We start from the raw sequence: 21,821 nt of genomic DNA, 5'->3' as shown, positions 1-21,821 counted from the left end.
GAAATCAGTTTTATCCTGAAAAGAGCCTGTATTCCTCTTTCAGGTGTGTGATTTGGCTCAAATGAAACGCAGTTCCCCCCCCCCACACACACATACACAGAAACAGATGACACAGTAGAATTGATGACCTCTGTCTACCTGTCTATCTTCATGTCTCTCTTCTCTTCCCCCTTACTTATTGCCTCATCCAGGCCTCAGCTCCATAACAATGTCATTGTACACAATCAATCAGTCAGTGAACCAAACAGCTTCTATTATTCAGAACACTTTTCTTTCAATCACTTGACAAACAGTGCTCTTCACAATCAGCGAAAGACAACCAGTCTGGATTCATCATTTCACATAGAGCACCCTGCAGGGGCCCGACTTACTGGACAGCATCCCTGACAGCAGGGGTGGCGGATTTACCACGAAATAGAAGGTATGCAGGATTGTTGATTGGTTGCTGGATTTTGGTTTTGGCCCATTACAACATACATGTTAGGACATGGTAGTTTATCTTACCCCTGTTCTCTATTTTTCTATTCTTTTAGTCATTTCCTATATTTTCTTCTAGCAACAAGAGACGCAAATGCATACACACTTATAAATGATGGGTTGTTATCACTTTAGGTGGCTATAATTTTCTCCTTTTTTGTCTGTTTAAACGTGTAGACATAAGAAAATGTTAAAGAAGGAAATACATATTACTAAATATTGATTGAGTTGAGATACTGTTTCTCAAGCTGTCCGCCCTTCGGGGGGTCAGGAAGTACAGTAACTTAAAGAAAGACAATTCTTTTTAGTTCAGATGCGCATATTCATGCAAATGATCATACATCACATGGAAAAATGGAAATGTACTGCCTTTAGGCTATTTTGGATAAGTAACCAAGGGAAAATTGTCTTAAGTAAAGTGAAAATAAAAATAGTTTGTGTTGATGTGCTTTTGCAGCAAGAGGTCAGACGTGGGTGTTACTTCATCTCACTTGTTGAGGAGGTTGAAATCAATGCCAGTAAGATAGGAAATAATGCATTTCTTTTCACTTCAAGATTATCCTAAGGGCTGATCATATTTCTGATATCGCTCATGTAATGTTTTGACTTGTAACCTGGTGCAAATACACACCAACAACAGAAAAACCTGCTTTGGGGGTTTTATGATTCAGTTCTGTATTTAGAATACCAACACCTGAATTATTTTTCCTTCCTGGTCTCACATGGATCTCCAGTCTTGAATACAACACACAGGCATCCAACATGCCTGCAGACACACATTCAACACACACACACACACCTAACCTTTTCGTAAAGACACTGTGACTTGTGGTTTTAATAAGAAATCTAGGCTGTGCAGTTACATTAGCTATGTTTCCATCCAAATGTTTTTATCCGAATTAAATTATATCAAATGAAAACTGCCCTATGGCAACAGTGAAGTTCTATGGAATTGCCTCTGCAACAAAGGGGTTATTGTGGCTTCATATTCTTGTTTGCGCTGGTTAAGGAAGGTTCTCATAAGCCACCAAGGTGTGCGGATTCCTAAGGGAATAAATGGACAACACGACAGTCTGCATTGCATGCAAACTCCATGGGGTGATTCATTGCGGTTAGGCTCATCAATAACAATTTCTTTAAACACACACACACACACTCACACACACAAAAAAATGAGCGATCTTTAGTCTCCATGGAGCTCCAGTGGAAATCATTCATGATTGGCTCCTATTGTTAAAGGCTATGTCAAGCACCAGTCTGGGAGCTACAAGTTGATGAGTAGAAAAAAAAGGAGATATGTACCCCGCGACAGCTGCTTTTCAATTAAAGAGAAAAACCTCTGTTTTTGAACATTATCAGCACCAGTAAATGTTGGGTTATTGCTCCATTAGCAGGGATAGGGCCATGCTGCTGGACAACTACCTTAAAATGTATTGTCACATTGGAGAGACTTGATTGCCTCTTAAATACAGATCAAAGCAATTCAAGTATAGTTTGACAGAGTAATCCCAAATCACTTGCATTTTCCTGCAGTTCTCTACCATATTGTCTATCAGTGGATTGAGTTCACTTTATCATGGAGATGGAGCTGCTGTTACGTGAGCTAATAGCATTTTTAGGACATCTCTGCCATTAATGCTTAAAAGTTGAAATATTCTTTACCTAATTCAGTTTACACTGTTTTTCCCAAGCTTTATCCCAGTGTTGATTAATCATAACCTGAATAGAACAAAGCATCTTTGATATTCTTCCTTAGTCTGTTGAGAAGCACTTGATGAAGGCACAGAGGATAGACGAGTGTAGGGTTGCTAATGATATTCAACCTAGTGATCAGCCACAGCAGGACCACTGCGACGGTGTGTGTGTCTGTCTCTTGTTTTTTTTCAAGCTGTCAACCCAGCTCACTTTTGAATAATTTATTAACACTATAAAATCACATCTGTGTGTTTGTCTTTATATGTGTATGTTACCAACCTTATATCTCCTTGCCTCAGCTCTTGAGACATCAGCATCATTTCTAAAATCTAATGTAAAGGCTAATGTAAAGTACTCCAAAAGACTGAGACAGAAAATAAGCGGGGAGTAATACATAAGCGGTGTCAGCTCCGACAAAGGTATCCCAATCACTGCCGATTAAATCATAGGGTGGCTAAGCAGGTTGAGTCCTAATCAGAGTTCTCGAGTTGAGTCCTAATCAGAGAATAGTCTGATGGTGCTAACTGCTATTTTTTTTAAAGGAGAGTTTTCTGTCATATCTACACCATCTATATCTAAACCACACAACGTTCACAGTTTTAAATAGGTCATTGATGTTTCAGTTCGGTTAGGTTTAGACCACTTTGGTATGTTTGAGCACCAAAACCACCGAGATACAATAAAAAAGATTGTGGTTTGGATTAGAATCATCTGTTACGTTACTTAACTTAACTTCTGGTTACACACAACGCAGAACGTGACGTAGTTCCATTTGTTTTGTAAATGGAAAAAACACTCAGCTGTTTTCTTTTATTTACAAAAGCATTACAAACTCTGATCTCCTAAACATAAATATGTGTTGGGATTCAGGGAATTTGAGGACCCAAATGCAGAAAGCAGGCAGGTAAAAGTTCGAGCTTGAGAATTTATTAATAAACAAAAACACGGTTCACACACAAAACAGAGAGGCATTAATGAAGCAAGAAAAAACTCACTTTCAGAAAGTGGCTTAAACAAGGAAACAGATGTCCAAAAAAACTAAAATAATCTTACAAATAGGAACTAGAGACAAACAACTCCATGGATGAGAAGACAGCTTGGAACTAGACTGAGAACTCAAACACCACGGAGACAAACAAAAGGATCTGACAAAGGACGAGGGGAAGACAACTACACAGTGTAACAAGAAAACACAAGGCATGTGACACAAGGGCTGGGACACAGGTGAACAACATTAGGCAATCACAGAGGTGGGTAAACACAGGAAGTAAAACTAGACAATACAGCACAGAAAATCCGACTAACACAATAAACAGGAAACAGAACATATACAAGACCAAAAATCAGACAATCATAAGGACAAGATAATAAAAACCAAAAACAGAAGAAACCACAAGACAAATTACCAAAACCATAACAAATATGAGTCGTGATTGCTGCAACAACTTATGGGTGTGCTTTCCGTCGAAGGTCAGTCTCTTTTGAGCTTACAGGTGATGAGTGTTTCTAGGTAGATTTTGGTTGCAGTACCACTTAAGGAACAACACTTACGAAAAACTATAGTTTATTATAACTTGCGTTTAATTTTCATAACTCTGACCATCAGCTCTATTGGCAACACTAATCACAGAGAAAATTGCTAAAAACCGATCCACCAGGGCAACAAAGTCAGACAGGCGTAAAAAAAACAAAAACAAAAAAACCTTAGTTGGTCAAATTTATCTGAAAAAGAAACTGTCCATTGTACACATCCACCACAAGTTACAGACCAACTTCTGGTCCATCTTTGACCTACCTTACTTTTCATGGTTGTGCACTCATGGTTTTCCAGTAAATAAGGGTTTACAAGCGAAAGTACAGGTGTGCTTACTTTTGCTTTTTGTACTATGGTAACTAATTTTGACAAAACTGGCAGCTTGTTTCCACCAGCATGATTATCTGAACACTCCTGCTTGTTGCCTTTTGGACCCACTTTAGCTATAATGCTGTGCTCCGACAGCAGTTATTTTTGTTGAGTACAATGTTATTGTAACTGATAGAAAGTGGTGTCTCTGAATCAACAAAACCCAGTAATAATGAACCTCCCTTTAAACAAGTCTGTTGGTTCAAGTTATGTGTACGTGAGTTTGTGTGTATGCAATTTTTTGTGTGTTTTACAAGCCAGTTTGCAAACTTGTGTAACCCTTGTGATTGCTACAAGAACTGCATTACCAAGATCCAAAACGTTTTTATTAACACCGCCCAACTACTCTTGGATACTTTGGGTCCTATTGACCTCTGCCCTGCTGAATAAATCAATATGTTTTCTTCCTATACTTTACTGATGAAAATGACAACTCTGCTTTTTTGAGGTGACAGTATATTCTGTGACAGCTGTCTATTTATAGTACATTTCAGCAACCCCTTCTCATCCAACTCTCACACTCTCCTGATATTTGTGCCCTCATCAAGCCAGTGAGTGCTTACTCTATGACCTGCTACCATCAGAGGAGAGGGGCGAGGGTGCATGCCTGCACAGGTATGACTGACATTTGATGAAGGGCTGTTTGGTACATGTTTCCATGAAAAACCTTTTCATGACATGTTTCCTTTTTTTCAGTCACATTCATGGCAGTAACAGCTGGCAGGCAGCACACTGTCACAGACTGTGTTCCAGGAGGGATTTAAAGGGAGATTAAAGTTAGTTTGCATCTGGTGATTGTGACATTTTTTATCCACACTATTCCCCTTGTTAATCAGGAGTCGTGTTTGCTGTATAATTAAGCTGGGAAGTGGGTGGAAATATAATTAACAGCCTGCTTGTTAAAAGTGATTTTGTTTAAAATGCATCTTTTATTTTGTGTTGCTAGGAGTAGCTTTGCTTTTAATTACATCTCAACAAAGTGTAGAAATGCATAAGACACCTTTTCTAAAAGCTACAGTGACTTTTACACAATATACAGTTGCAAATTTATTTAAAAGAGAATTTTGAGAAATATAAATGTATTTAGGCTGCAGATACTGAGGTGTGTTACAGCTGTGAGGAAAGCTCTTTGAATTTAATGAAGTTTCTGTTGTTTGTCACCCTCCTTAGTCTGTTGAGGAACTGAATATGATAATGCAGCACATCTGTTCAGATGTAGCGTAAACAAATTAATCCTTAAATTGCTACAATTATATAGCAATTTTAGTATTCTGTTTGTTTCTTTGCTTCTGCTTGTTAAAATGTGTTTTTTCTGAAAGATTTAGAATGTATGGGTGGTGGGGGGCAGGGAGCTCCACCATGACATAATTAGGGATTGGTAGTCATTTTTTAAAGATGCTTTAGAGGCTAATATTTTAAGGTGAGCTGCCCAAATGAATATTGGAAACGGATTTTAGTAAAAAAGAAAAAAGATTAACATTTGTATTCTTATTTAAATCAAAACAACTCACAACACGGGCACATCTTCTCCCTGTCTCCCTATCTTGGCCCACATCCTTCAGGTTTTGGGGCTGTTGCTGGGCAATACGGACTTTCAGCTCCCTCCAAAGATTTTTCTATTGGGTTCTGGATAGGAGACTGGCTAGGCCCCTCCAGGACCTTGAGACGCTTCTCCCAGAGCCCTCGTTAGTTGCCCTGGCTGTGTGTTTCAGGTCGTCATGAAGGAAGACCCAGCCACGGCCCATCTTCAATGCTTTTACTGAGGGAAGGAGGTTGTCGGCACTGTATCAAATATTAGTTCTCTCCACTGTAAGAAGCTTCCTAAATAATCTCAGGTACCTTCCCCTTTTTTTTTGTAAAAACTCAATCTAGCGAACCTTTGGTATTTCATTTTTTTTTCAAATGCTGCCAAGTTCTTCAGGTAAATCACAAAGGTTTTTAGCGCAGTGAATTAAGCTATTACTTTTCCAGTTTAATGATTACTGAAGGTTATCCAAGGCGTCAGGGTCAGAAAATCTTAAAAACATATTTTCTCTGAAGGACCACATTATTACAGTATGCATTTGGGGAATGATTTTTGGTTTGTTAAAACATTCTTTAATGTGTCAGCTGTACTTTTAGAGGATTAAATATTTGGTAAACCTTTGGCTAAGAGAATGTAAGGCACCAGTGTTACACATAAATAAACTATATTCCAGTTATATTTGCTTTCAGGATCATTACAATATAAGCAAAACCCTTCCAATGTATTCCAGGCGTCTGCCTTCTGTCTGTTAATTACTCTCCTGGCACCTTGGGTATCAATTTATGTCTCTTTCCTTCAATTTATGTCTCTTTCCTTTCCTTCGTGATTCTGCTTAAGAAATGATTTCTGAGGTTCTAGATAATTTTTGAAGATAAATATTAATATTTTAAAACAGATGTCAGCTACACTGAGTTTGTGCTCTGTCAAAAGGGTTGTACTTAAAAATCAAGTTGCTTTTGCATAATAGCCTGATTGGTATCAACACAAAATCCCTTTGTGGCCTATTTCACACAACTGCACCTGCTGAGGGGCCACTACATTAGTGTTACAAACTTGAGAACAAGTATGGCAACAAATTAGTCAAGAACGCATGTCTATATTTCTTCCTCTGCCCGCCTTGTGACCCTTCTGCTGTAGATTTATGTTGCATTGTTAGCCCTTCTCTCCTCACTGCGACAACAAACTGACAAGGCATCAATCTCTGCTCCCTAACTGAATGCTACAGCACAGAACACCCACAGAGATGCCAGACGATCGATATTCAGAATAAATTCTACCTTCTGCTTCCTACTGGCACCTAGGGAGAGAGAGGACACACACACACGAACACACACACACACACACAGGGCAATGTAGTGGACTTGTCAGCGTGCTGCAGGCAGGCAGCGGTGAGCTAAGCCCCCTGTGGTGAAACCTTAAAGGGTCATTAGCCTCCTCTGTTGCGGACACCACCTGCCTGGCTGCCATTCAGCTTCTTACATTTATACAGCGTCTTCTTGAATGAAAAAAGAAAGGACACACATTCTAACAATAGGCTACGTGTTCATAAGAAATGTGTGGGGTATTGTTATATATAAATAATAATTATACGTTTAATTTGTATTCCACTTTACATTTCAGCAATCTTAAAGTGCTACAGAGCATATAATAATGCAATTAATATAAAAGTAGTAAAAAATAAAGACTTGTCTTTGTTGCAGGCTTTTCCAGCAATACTGTTTAAAAAGTGGAAAAAACAACACAAACCGCATACAGATGTGTTTTACTGTAAAATGTGCACACAAAAAAAGTCATCCAAACTGAAATATAAGTTTGGAATAACCAATTGACAAAAGCTATCCACACCACACCATACCTGCCCCTCACATGGTAGTGCAAGAAATGAATTTCGTCATCTAACAGATGGGAAGCGCACTCCAGCAAAGTGGTATCTTCCTCAACTCTTCTACTTTTATAGCGCCATAAATATTTTTAGTTGAGCCCCATCTCTGTGCAGGATGTGGAGGAGATGGTTACATGCAGCCTTTGACTGTGTCATCCACCAAATCCAGCTGACAAAAAACAGAAACTTCCGAAAACTCCTAAAACAAAAACACTTTAGCCTAAACTCTAGCGACATTACTAAGTACAGTGTTTTTCAAGAGTGGGGGGTTAAATCTGATGGGTTGAGAAATTTGTTTTTTTTGTCAATCACTGGATTTGGTTAATTTTATTTCAACCAGTTCCACCTTTTTAGTTGAACTGGTTGCAACTGGTGATGAGGGGTTACAAGCTGAAATTGCTTCATTTTAATAGGTCACAAGCCGAACACTTGGTGGACCATTGCATTGCTATATTATGCAGCTATTGACGGTACTAAAACATAGAATTCTCACTTTCCTCCACAGACAGATCAAGTCACTATATGTCTAACTGGCTGAAAGTATTCTTTGAAGTCACCCTGCTCATTTCAACCTCCATATGAAGTGAATCCATTTGTCTGTGGTGAAAGGTAGGTGGTATTCATGTCCTTTACTGTAATGGGAAAAATATATAAGTGAAAATCCTCGATTTAAAGTCATCTACTAACAACAAAGAAGTAATATCCGTACAATTGAGTGAGTAAAAGTACTTGTTATTGAGGCAGACTAGCCATGCCAGTTGTATTATTATTAAATTAGTATTACTGATGTGTGAGTGTGTGAGCAAATACGTTGTATACGTTTTAGATGCTCTAGTTGGAGTTAATTTTGAATACTTTCCATATTGTGTGAAGTTTAATAAGTTTTTATTGTATCAATGTATATAATGTAACAATGTATCATTTTGTAAAATAATTAATAGATTTCTATACAAAAATAAGAATCTGCAACAATATAACATTTCCTTTTAAAATGTATTAAAGTAGAAATACACAATCAAAGCACTACAAAGCAAATACCAGTAAGTATAGTATTAAGTGAATGTACTAAGTTACATTCAACCATTAGTGGTTCTAGTAAAATATATAATGGTAAAGGGAAAATAGTATGCAAGTCACAGGCACTTGAAACAAAACAGGGATGTGGAATGACTTTCTCTCTCTCTCTCTCTCTGTCTCTCTCTCACACACACACACACTCTTTCTCAGCTTCCTCTTTTTTTCCCTAAAGCACTAGAGATTCTCTCACAGCTCTTCCTTTGATCTTAAAGCACCACATCTGGAATAATTCCCATGACGGGAAAGTGCAGAAGCCAGAGTGAAGCCACCATGCACTCCATACACTTGTCTCTGAGGAATTTACTGAGTAAATGTCACTGTGGGTATTCATACAGACAGGCATACACATTCACACACATGAACACAAACAAAGCCTCCCTCTTTGTCACCCTACTTCATAACAACCACAGTACATGACTAAGCCAGGAGAATAACCCTGGCAATGATACATACAGTGCAGACATGGTGAGGGTGATGCTTCATCATCACTGCTGGCTGCATGAGGAAATCTAGTCTTAAGATGCTTTTGGTTTATGAGTCTAGGACCATTCAAACCACAGGGGTCAGACAAAGGGCCGGTAAATAAATCCTCATACTCCCAGTCCCTGTGGTTGCAACGGTGCTTCCTAACACACTAATGTCAGACAGAAACACCAATGTCTGATGTCATGCACTGAATAAAATGAAATACTCATAATAAAATGAATCATGAATAATATAAAATTGATAAATCAAAAAACAAATCCGAAATTAGTAACAAATATTGCTCAAAATGAACAAAGAACTCCACCGCCTACTGGCAAAAATTTCTCTCGTACTGAATTCAAACCAAACAAAAGATGATGTAAAATATGAACCAGACCAAAATGCCTTAAACCACAAATACAAAAAACATATATGCAGAAATGTACATATAATATATGCCCTAAATCTCTCTCAGAAAACTGATTTTAATGAAACATAGACTCAGTAATACTCACTAACTTACTTTTTCTTTATACTTACTCTTTATATTATCCTGAATAGTTACTTGAGTCTAAACTGTTTTGCTAATTTAACCTTGATGAACATGTGTCAAATGCTCTTGCACACTCCAAAGCAACTGTGAAAAGCAAAATTCTTAAAGTAACTACCTCAGATTGTATTATTAAGGGGATGTTGCTGAAAGCCTAAATTCAACTAATTATAGTTGTTGACTTGTTCTTGCTCCCAGGTAAGACACTGCAACTCTCTGTTCTCGGTTCTGGGTTGTTGACCAAGTTAGTAAAAGCTCCTCAGGTTGGTCATGACTTTATGATACTTCTGGAACTTTTCAGTCTGAAAGGGAAAGAAGAAGAGCTACAGAGAGAAAGAGGGTGGGTGTGTTCGCATGTCTCTCAGCTTGGGCAGTAAGACAATGAAGTGGCATTATATGTGAACACAAGGCTGGTATTTATAAGCTGTGGTACACAACTTGCTTTATTTCTGTTGCATCAGCCAGCGTAGGCTGCCCTCGCTCTGTGTTTATGCAACTGGTTATCAGATATGAGCCAGCCTTCTTATCATATTGTGTGTCTCCAGGCTGTGAGTGGGTTTCGCTCAAACTTTCCCAAACTAAACGATTGAAACGGAACAGAAACTTTTAGTCTTCAAGACTCGTTGCCCGCCGTGTGAACCCCAAACTCTCAAATCCCATTTCTGCAGTGTGGAGAAGTGGAAAAAATAGAGGGAAGGAGATGAGCATAGAGGAAGAAGGTGGGGGGGGGATGTTGGGGTAGCAAGGGGAGGGGGTTGGCATGCTCCGTTGTCTTAGTAGATAAGAAATAAGCTCATATAGCTTGAAATCTCCCTGGATGTGCTTTCAACAAGGTGCATAAGCAGATATAAATATATTAATGGCAGCAGACTCCACAATTTATTAAAAAGGGAATCCGCCACATTTCCGTGGTGCGGAGGATGGCGCCCTGAGGGGTAATGAATGACACAATGATTCATCTGTTTTTTTGTGTGTGTTTTCGTGTGTGCGTTTGGTATGACTCTTATAGACACTCAGACATCTGGGAGATGTCATGGAATCTGTGTGTCAGTCAGAGGAGGGCCAGATGTTTTGCTGCGTTCATGCTATTTGTCTGATCTTAACAGCAGTTCAGACGCTTGTTGTCATGTATGGTCCCAGTGCTTCTGTTTAATTAATAGCCAACATTTCATTGGTATTCAAATGCAAAGTAGAATTCAGATATTAGTTCTGCTTTTCTGAGAGCCATCCTCTTTTGTCTCCCCATTATGTTTCTCTCAGTTTCTCACCTCCCCCTCTTCATACAGGTTAGGTTTTCATTTTTGTCGTTTGCAGCCTGCCTATGGGCTCCTCTATTATTTAGGAACTCCATATTGTTTTGAGCTGATGCAGAATATGTTTTCCCTCCTATAACCCACATACGTTCTCCTCTTTGAAGCCTCATCTACAATTTAGCGGGGTTAAACTTCAGGATTACTGTAGGTTATTGCATTAATAATTAATTTTCATCACACTTTTAATCTCATCATAAAGTAGCCCTATGCTCAATGACAATATGGTATAGAGAAAGGGGGATGGGTTGACAAATGTTGTGAACCGGACTTGGTCTTTGCCAGCTGACACTGGCACCTTCCACGTATTTACTACTGCTGCATTTGCCGGCAGACATAAACCTGCAAACTCTGCTCAGTGAAATGATTTTGAGGCTGATGCTTTTTTTTCTTGGTTTGAGTTGGGGCTAGGAAAATAAAAACAAACACTCAGTTAAATGTAAAAGTCCTATGTTCAAATTTAAAAGTACAAGTTAACACATGTGGGGGCGCCTGGTGAGCTCACCTGGTTGAGCGGGCACCCCATGTAGAGAGGCTCAGTCTTTGTAGCAGCGGCCGCTGGTTTGGTTCCGACCTGCGGCCCTTAGCTGCTTGTCATCCCCCTGTCTTCCCCACTTTCCTGACTTAATCTGTCCTATCAATAAAGGCAATAACAGTCTAAAAATGTATCTTAAAAAAGAGTTAACAATCAGAGTCAGAATGTTACATTTTTGGATAATTGGATTGATTAATCTAATTAAATCCCGCAAATTTGATTTTATGACATGATTAAATCCCCCAAAATATGCACACAAAAAAATGTTAGTCTCAATAAGAAAGTATTCTGTTTAAGAATTTCTGAAGATCAGATGTAGCTTTACATGATCCTAAAGAGAAAAAGAGAAAATTAGAAAGTTGAAATCAGTTCCTTAAAAGTTACACTTTTTAAGAGACAATATTTGTACCTGTCTCTTTAACTTGTCTTAACAGCTGGAAAAAAATACAACATGCAAAAAAGTAAATAGTGTGACGCGGTTATACTGACAAAGAGTCTGTAGAGGACAGCAGTATGACCGAAAACCTCCCTACACTAAACTATTACAGTCATGGTTGTACCTAAATGTCAATTTCAAATGAGTATTTTTATGTTTAATTTGGGGAACTTGTTAAATACTTCCCCCCTGAAGTGCAGAGGGAAAGCAAAAGAGTTTACAAGAAGAAGAACACATTTTGTCATTGAGACTTGGTATGAAAACTAATATTTGGAAAATGCATCTGTACGCAGAAGTCTTCCTCAAGGTAAACATTTGTTTTGTCATATTTCTTAATTCTTTTGTAGTTGACGATACTGATTCTCTCCCCTCACAGTAACCTCCTCTACATTCTCTGAGTTTTATTTTTTTTTTTTTCAGTGACGGCAGAATGAATGCCCGCTTGTCTTTGAGAAGTTAAAGTCAACTTTTCCAGTTTCTGTACTTTCTTTCCCCAGCTATTTTCTCACAGCTGTCGTTCTGCCAATCTCATACCCTCTCTCTGGCTCCTGCCATCACCCACCCTGATATTATAAGTCGCAGGATTCGGTGCCAACTAATCTACCTCATCAAATTTGATGATATGCAAATAAGTTGATTATAATATGACAGCAATCAGCAGGGCCTCTTTTAGCCATCATATTGGAACTAAAAATGGCTGCCAACCTTCTCACATTCTGAGATGTAGAAGAAATGACACTAATGCCAGGCATTAGTGAAATGGGGTGTGTGACAGTCAGCATATATTTACAAGATATGTATAATCCATATCATTCATAATCTGTAGCAGCAAAAAGGACTTTACCATAGAAGCATATTCATTCATTCAAATGTTATCTTGGATTTAACATTAAAAACCAACGCAAAATGGAAAACAGGGAGAAGCAAGGTTTTCTGTAAGCCACCAAACATGTAATTAAAGCACCATTCATGCGAAGTTCATGCATGCATCATTTTCTATTAGTCACCAGCAAAGTCTAAGTTAATTATCCTTTACTTGTGGTCTGATTTTCATCGGTCCCTAACCTTTGACTTAGCTCTGGACCTCTTACGCACCCCGAGTTTTGCTGTGTGTGTGTGTGTGTGTGTGTGTGTGTGTGTGTGTTTGTACTAGTAGGCCCATTTCTGTGTGTTCCTGCGTGGGTGTATGCACGCTAAAGACCTGTCTGAGCACCAGACACCGAAGCAGTTTCATTAGGATTTCTGGTTCCCAGGAGGGGGGTATGTGAATAATTACCAATTAGACTGTTGTCAAGAGCCAGTGGTGGAGCAGCGCTGTGGCAGCCATGGAAGGTTAGGGTGGGTGTGTGCATGCCTACATACTTGTTTGACATGAGTGTGTGTGTCTGTGTCTGTGTGTGTGTGTGTGTGTGTGTGTGTGTGTGTGTGTGTGTATATGTGTGAGGTTTTCTGATTGCACTCCCAGAGCACTGGAGCGTGCGGCCGTGGCTGTTAAATACAGAATGTTGTTTAATCTAATGCTAATCTAATGCTTCAGTCACTTGCTGGGTTTTTTGTCAGCTAATTATAAAGTAGCCACATGGATTACGCATTCTTTCTCTCTCTCATTTTTCTTTTGATATGTCTTTTCCTCACCTCCCCTCTTTGTGTATTTTGTACAAGCTGACATGGGTGGAATGAAAGACATGTTGACATCACATTGAGTAGCTAGTGTTTTTTCAGGTGGAAGTACAGTACAGCTTGAAAGTTTAGGCATCCAAGGTAAGAATTTGTTTTAATGTGAAAAGAAATGGGTAAAGAAGCCAAGAAAAGATGGAAACATTTCCAAATGGCATCAAATGACAGATTATACATTTGTATAATATGTCACAGTTAGAATTTATTTCCATCATTTACACTTTCAAAATAACCGAAAACTAAAAAATGATTCCTGCAAAGGTTTGAGCACCCTGCAGAGTTATTTCCCTCAACTGCCCCCTTTGGCAAGTCTCACAGCTTTTAAACGCTTCTTGTAGCCAGCAAAGAGTCTTTCAATTCTTTTTTAAAGTATCTTTGCCCATTTGTCCTTCCAAAGTCTTCCAGTTCTGTGGCTGTCTGTCACCCACTGCTCTTTTAAGGTCTATCCATAGATTTTCAATTATGTTGAGGTCAGGAGATTGTGAAGGCCATGGCAAAACCTTCAGTTTACGCTTCTTAATGTAATCCACCGTGGATTTTGAGGTGTGTTTAGGATCATTATCCATTTGTAGAAGCCATCCTCTCTTTAACTTCAGCTTTTTCACAGATGGCATCAAGTTTGCTTTCAAAATTTGCTAAAATGTTATTCTTTTTTAACCTCATCGGTCTACCAAACGTGTTTCCACAATGCATCAGGCTTGTCTATATTTTCATTTGCAAACTTCAAATGCTATTTTTTGTGGTGAGGACGTAGAAGAGGTTTTCTTGTGATGACTCTTCCATTAAGACCATGTTTGTACAAGTATCTCTTTATAGTGGAATGGTGTAGCACAACTCCAGTGTCTGCCAGGTCTTTCTGGATGATCGTGCAGTCAAACGTGGGTTTTGACTTGCTTTTCTCACAATCCTGCGAGTTGTTCTGTCTGATATATTTCTTGGTCTTCCAGATCTTGCTCTAACATTTCACTGTTCCTATTGACTGCCATTTCTTAATTACATTCCGAACAGATGATGTTAGCACTTGACAATGCTTTGCTATCTTTTTATAGCCTTCTCCTGCTTTGTGAGAGTCAACTACTTTTAGTTTCAGTTTTCTAGACAACTGCTTAGTAGAACCCACGGTGCTGATTGTTGGGGAGAGGTCAGATGAGTCTGGGCATTTAAAACCTTAAGATTGACATCACCTGCTCTTTCCAGACAATGATTGAGAACAATCCATGACGCTGACAGGTCTCAGCTTTCTAAAGGGGGGGGGGGGGTGCATGCTATAAACTCTGCAGGGTGTCCAAACTTTTGCAGACGCCATTTTTTAGTTTTCTGTTATTTTGAAAGTGTAAATGATGACTTTTGAGCCCCACTGTAAGTGTAGATGTACTGTGTTCTGCTTATTATTTAAAAGCCTATTTGCCTGCCATGACTGTGTGAAAACCTGCCACGATAATCAACTTGACCTTTCTCAGTAAATACCCAACTCTTTGAGAGATATTGTGGTTTTCTGATATTTTTGCCTGAGCTAAAGGTTTACATACATAATCCACTACAACAAATTGTATAATTTCAAAACGATGATCTGAAAACCGAGTTTTATTCTCTGTATCTGCATTTATTGTGTCTTTTGTATTTTTCATTTAATTATATGACACATTGTAATGCTGTTAAAAAAAGTCGCAAAACCATCTAAAGAGTTATATCACTAACATGACTGTTAGTGATGTTACCCTTTGGATGGTTTTAAGGTCTAAATTGTATTGTAGTGTGAATTAGTTCCAAAATCATAAAAGCAATCTCACAGTAGCTCAGACAAATGACGAATAAAAAAAGACACCATTGTTGTTCTTAGATTTTATTGATACTTCAGCAGGTACTTACAGTAGTGCTAACAGGCCTGTAATGTTTTATTATAAAAAAGAAAGTGATACACAGAATAGGGCTTCTCTAACAAATAGGCTGATAATAGAGGGCTTATGTATTTCTTTATTCTCACAGGATTCACCTGCGTGAGAAAAAGGAGATAGAGGCCGGCAACAATACAGTATGGTCAAACTCACCTCGCTGTCTCCTCATTCCGCATCATCTACACCCTCTTTGTCTTCTTTTTTTCATGTTTCCCTCGGTTTTCATTCTTCTTGGCCCGTTTCTTGACGGGAGAGAGAGGGTGATAGAAAGTGAGACAAGGTGGTTGGGTGTTGGATAATCTCACACTGCCAGATCTTCCTCCACAGCCCTGTAAAGGAGGGTCTGGCTAGTCCACAAAGCATTCCATGGGAGAAAAACGGGATCAGGTTTAGTGCCGTTTCTTGAAACCAGTCACAGTTGTCCAGGGCGGTGCTAAGTTTAAAATTAATTACACTATTATTAATAAACTATATAATTAACACTAAGAAAGTGGAAGGTAACGGACCAACCGAAAACTGCAAAGAGTGAAATCCGGCGGAATTTTTGGAAGTACAAGAGTCATCTTGGAAGTGGGACGTCGTGGCATAGACGGGTAATGGATTGCACTGCCTGCTCTCCACCTCCTTTTTTCTTCTTCTCTTACTCCTTCTCTCACCTTGTTCCGCTAACTTTTCTCTTGACCTCTTTTGTCTTCCTCTCATCCTTTTTTACCTGCAGCTACACCGTTTCCTGCTCTTCTCTTGTTTCTCTTCCTACATTCCTCACTCCTTTTCTTGTCTGCTTGCCCCGAGAGATGAGGAACATTTTACAGAGATAGGACAGAGAATTGTGCTGTGGACTATCATAACATGTAAAATATATTTATCAATCCTCCTCTTCTATATTTAATTTGATCTCTTCCTGGTTTTCTTTCCTTTGCCCCAGAGTTTTATCCTGTGCTTTAGGAAAACAATAGCGGTGAGTTTAACAAATCATGTTTGATTGATCATGTTATCCCCTCTTTTTTCTCGCTCCTCGCCTCTCGTCTATCTCCCATGCCAGGAAACAAAAACAAAAAAAGTATTTAGCCAGATAGAAACTCGTACGTCCAAAAAAAAAATCTTCAACTCTTTTTCTCTCTCGTTCTGTCATGTTTTTATAATTTTCTCATCGGCAGCTCCCTTTTCTGACACACCCCTCTATATTTCTCCTCTGCTTTTCTTCTGTATATCATCACTTTTACATTTTTTTTTTTTTGCACTACAGCCGAGTTAAGGCCCGGAGTAACAAACAACACCCTGCTGGTCCGCCCACCGCTTTCTGTCTGGACTGAAACATCTCAACAACTACAGCATAGATTGCGATGGAACTTAGCACAGATGGTCCCAAAAGATGAAGCTTGCTGACTTTAGGGGTCCACTGACTTTTCCTCAAAGGCCTTCATGCATTTTGCCATTTGTAGCATCAACTGAAAGTCAAACTTTTGGATTGACTGCTGTGAAATTTGGTACAGATATCCATGGTGTTCAGATGAGAACCTAAATTTTTCTTCATCAGGTCAAAATTTGATTTTGTACAGTTCTTTATTTATGACCGTAATACCTGCCAAACTAATGACATTCACATCAACCTCAGTGAACTTTCTGCTCATTAGAAAAAGTTAGCTGTTACCTGAGTTTTGGTAACTAACTTTCCTTTAACAAAAGAAACCAACATTCACAAATGTTACATGTTGTTACATGTTACAGTGTTGTTATTATCCTGAGGAAGAAAGTAATGAGTTTGGCACACGTGTGTGTGTGTGTGTGTGTGTGTGTGTGTGTGTGGAAAATAACTCATCTCCCAGCCTTATGTCATCAGCTGCTGCTGTTCCCTTCACTTCTAGCTCCTCTCTCACACATCTTCACTCTTTCTTCAAAGCTCCCATACGTCCATCAAACTGAGAAAGAGAGAACGAAGTCATACACGCACTTACAAATGTAACCACCCACACATAAACACACATCACATGATACTCAACTTACACTCACACAAACTCTTTTTATCCCTCAAAGCACACATACAAACAGTGCAAATCTGAGGAAGTTTGTGTGGTTGTGATAAAAAGTGGTTATTGAATTTTCATCAGGAGATTTACTAAGTGGTTCAAGGGATTGAAGATTAACATTTGCCAGATTAGAGCGGTGCTGTGGGTGTGATTTAAGTGCAAACCCGTAATGACTTACTAACAGGACAAACTGAGTAGACCCAGTGACCCAGTCCCCTGCTGATACCGCTCTTACTTTCACTCTCTTTTCAAACTAACTTTACAACAACGACATTCAGGGATTACTCAAAAAGAAAAACATGTTATATTCATTTCAGATGAAATGTCTTCAACTCAATGTGGTCCCGTAATAGTTATTTCTAGTATGCTTTCAGGCGGCAATGTTCATTGACAGTGTGCCTCATTCATTTCCATGAAAAAAAACTCATGCGTCACTACAGCACGTCTGTACATTTTTGGTATCTGATCTGATACTATCTAGCTCAGTATTTCTCAAATCCTGGCTTTGTACCGTAAAAGGGAGAAAACGTGTTCACTTATTGTTACTTATTGTTTGCTATTTTGTATTGTATTTGATACAACATAAAAATTATAGTAATCAGTATACAATATTGTCAATGTCTGTAATTTTTGTAACAAAATTAATACTTCATAACACTATTGATCATTCATTGTTTTTATTAGTAATATTTAAGTTTTAGGCTATAACCTGATCCAAATTAACAGTACACACATAAACATAGCTCAAATAAAAACACTTTTTGGGGTTCTAACAGGATTGATGCAAATTGCAGACCTGTAGCACATAACGTAATATAATCAAAGATTGCTGGTTATTCTCAAATTGAAATTTCTGAAAAAAATATCAAGCACCCATGCACCAGTTAACATGGTTTGAAATGTTGCCGTACAAAATGAACGTGGTGTCTTTTTATGATGACGTTCATTCTTCCCAAAACCTGATGTTTCTATTTAAATGCCATTCGAAACAATGCCAGTTGGCCAAGATCCAGATGTAGGTGTATGCAGTACTGTTGTTTTATATGATTTGTTTGTGTATGTCTTTTTCTGTGTGATTAATTGTAATAAGTGATTGTGTGCTTCAGTTTTCAGTGCAAAAAAACTAAGTTGACTGAACTCCATGACCGTCCCAAAGTCCTTTTTCATTTAACGATTCCTCTACTGGATTTAGAGGCTGTCACTATCAATTAACTTCCCTCCCATCAGTCACAGCTGGAGAGGAGCAAAAGGTTGGTTGATGGAAGAGTGGGGGACACATAGATTATATGGTTGAGAATGAGGGGAAAAAAAGAGAGGAGGAAAGCAAAGGAGAGGAGAAAACAGTGATATATACACACATGCGCACCCTTGAGGCTGACTGCTAAACACAACAGTACAGCGGATGGATGGATGGTGGTGGCAGCGGGAGGCGGGTTGTATAATTTGATTTGGATTTAGTGTTGCTTGGAAGAATGACACAAATTCTACAGGGATTAATCCGGCTTTAATTCAATCTGGCCGCCGCAGCCGGAAATAGCCCCGCTCCGGTCCTGGTGTTCCTCTTTGAAAGCACAGCTGCAACTGGCATGGGGTCCAGGGTCACGCATGTAGGTGTAGGTGTGTGTGCGTGTGTGTGAAAGAGAGCATGGGTAAAAATTAATTGTGTATGGATTTGTGTAAGTTTGCAAGTACTATCTGTGTGAAGAGAAGTGTTGTTACAGATAAGACAGCTGTCTGTGTTTGCATCGTTGTACTTAAAAGCTGCTGTAGACTTTCTAAATCTCAGAATTGCTGTTATGCTAACACTCCAAAACAATTCTTGTCCCCAAAATATTGTCATGTTGACAAACTACATTTCATTTCAGATGTGGCGTACTGATGACAAGATTTTTCCAGTTAGAAAGATCTGTGACTGTGGCCAATCAGTGCTGGAAAAGGAAACTTAACAGTACTGAGTACCGGCACTTGGGTTTTTTGGCCACATGAGAACTGTCACTTGCGTACCGCCTGCTCCTGCACTGAATAGGTACGCACCTCTAAAGACCTGCATAACTGTATTTCTCACATACATAACAGCTTAACGATGAGAACACAAAGCTGAAAATGTCCTTGTTTACACTGTATTGGATAAACAAATTATTGCAACCCTGATTGCTGGGCCGCTGTGCCAACGCCTGACACAGGACAATATACTCTCCATCTCTCATCACGTAAAACACAGTTCCTCAGTCATGTGCTGTTGGCGTTTGTCATTAATGCTAAAAGTCTCATTTAGCGCCGGGACCCTTGGTGTCCTTTGGCGTTTGTTATTCATGCTAAAAGTCTCCTTTAGCAGCAGGACTCTAGATTTGGCAAGAATAGAGTGCAGGGCAATGTTTTATGTTCTCTGTGAAGTTACTCAACAACACACATTTACAAAGTGTGAATCAAAATTCTTTTATAGCCAAAAACATATGCACATACAGGACATTTGTCTCAGTGATCAGCCAAGGAGAGATGGCTTTTGTACAGTTCACCAGATGACTCCCAGATAACAAATCGGCAAAAAATGCTTTGAGTATGATGACAGATGACAAAAAGAATATGATATATAGTCTGAATACTACTGCTGCCACTTGGTTAGAGATGGATAGATTAAAAGATGTGACTGGAAATGCGACGTGTGTAGAGCATATTTTAAAATATCTGAGACTGCAGATAACGGTTAGGATGAGAGGACAGTAAGGACTTCCGTGTAGTTTTTGACCACTAGTGTTTTGAAAACAGACATTTATAACTAACAGTTATGTTCATTATTTTCAATGAACCTGTTAAGTTATTTCTTGAATCATCCATTTAATGTCAGCATATAATAAATGATTGGCATCACAATTTCCAAAAACCCAAGTTGACATATTCAAATTGTGTTTTTTTTTATAGTACAGAAGCAAAATTTAAGGCAAATTTTGGCTATTCTGCTAAGAAATGACTTAAACAAAAAGTCTACTCGATTATCAAAAATAATTTAGTGTCATGACTTTCAGCTTTATATTTACCTCAAGTATCTTATCTAATTTTATCTTATCTATCATAGTACATGACAATATTTATGATACTGTCATGTCTATCAACTTAACAGGGGCTATATGGTTTCCCACTAGTGCACTGATTTACTGTTGGTGGCAGGAATGTAGCAATCTGCCAATAAAAAGCACAGAAGAAGATGACAGTTGTACCACTGAGGTAAACTATGCAGGTTTTAAAAAAAAGTTTTATTTTTATTTTTTAGAAATGATTCATGAGGCGTTAGATGCATTCAACACCTTTGTTGGGCCTCAGTGAGGACACTTAATGCATTTTGTCAAGTGCACCACATGTAAACAAAACTGTTTGTTTACAAAAAAGCTTTAATGATAATGTTAGGTTTACTAGGTAGGGGGGCTCTGATGTTTGGCTGCAACATCCCCCATTGGAAACCCTGAGAGACCAACATTTTTGTGGAAAATAATTCCTTTTAACCTAGCGAGCTTAATAATAACAAAATGTACCTTATGCACTGTAGTACCATAAAGGGGTCCTAAATACAAACTACTCTTTTCTTCTTTCTCAGATCAAAAGGATCTACAGTATGTGGAAAACAAACTCTGACCCACATTTTTAATGGTCCTTTTTAATTCCCATTGGTGCCTCTCATGCAAAAAAAATATTTATACATTTGCTGTAATGCAAGGCGCTTTGGTTAAAAGCCTCCACTAAATAGCTGATATTATGTTGTGTTTCTCACATTTGGATTCACTACGGCTGCCACAAATTAGGACACTCATTAGGAATAGGTTTCACACACAGGCGCCAGAGGGCTCATTTGTAAAGATGAGCCTTATGATAAAATTCCAATATACCAATGTTTGTCTACAGATATTAATTGCAAAAAACGTATTTAAAAATCCGGGCCTTAATGATTAATTTCAGTGTTCCATTTCAGAGCCAGACTTGAAATACTTTTCCTCACTTTTTACTATTACCGATGGTGTGGTGTTGCTGGCTCCAGAGAGAGAAGTGTATACACTCATCGGCCACTTTATTAGGTACACCTGTCCAACTGCTCGTTAACACTTAATTTCTAAGCAGCCAATCACATGGCGGCAACTCAGTGCATTTAGGCATGTAGACATGGTCAAGAGAATCTCCTGCAGTTCAAACCGAGCATCAGTATGGGGAAGAAAGGTGATTTGAGTGACTTTGAACGTGGCATGATTGTTGGTGCCAGAAGGGCTGGTCTTACAGCCCTTAGCTGTATAGCCTAGGGGTTTGATAGTTATATTGGAAGTGTGTCTTCTAATTTGTTTGTATCTATGTGCTTTTGAGCATTGTGTGTTTTACTTATTAAG

General features: G+C 38.7%; 1 long non-coding RNA gene across 1 annotated transcript; it reads left to right on the top strand.

The window, feature by feature from the left end:
• Positions 1 to 312: 312 nt before the first annotated feature.
• LOC117956422 lies at positions 313 to 983 on the top strand. Its single transcript, XR_004659263.1, has 3 exons — positions 313 to 421; positions 534 to 612; positions 935 to 983. It is a non-coding gene; the product is annotated as an uncharacterized LOC117956422 (long non-coding RNA).
• The last annotated feature ends 20,838 nt before the right edge of the window (positions 984 to 21,821 follow it).

The sequence above is a fragment of the Etheostoma cragini genome, chromosome 14 (genome assembly GCF_013103735.1).
Source record: "Etheostoma cragini isolate CJK2018 chromosome 14, CSU_Ecrag_1.0, whole genome shotgun sequence".
Taxonomy (NCBI): domain Eukaryota; kingdom Metazoa; phylum Chordata; class Actinopteri; order Perciformes; family Percidae; genus Etheostoma; species Etheostoma cragini.
The sequence above is the reverse complement of the archived record's forward strand: the minus strand, read 5'-3'. Positions and strand labels throughout refer to the sequence as shown.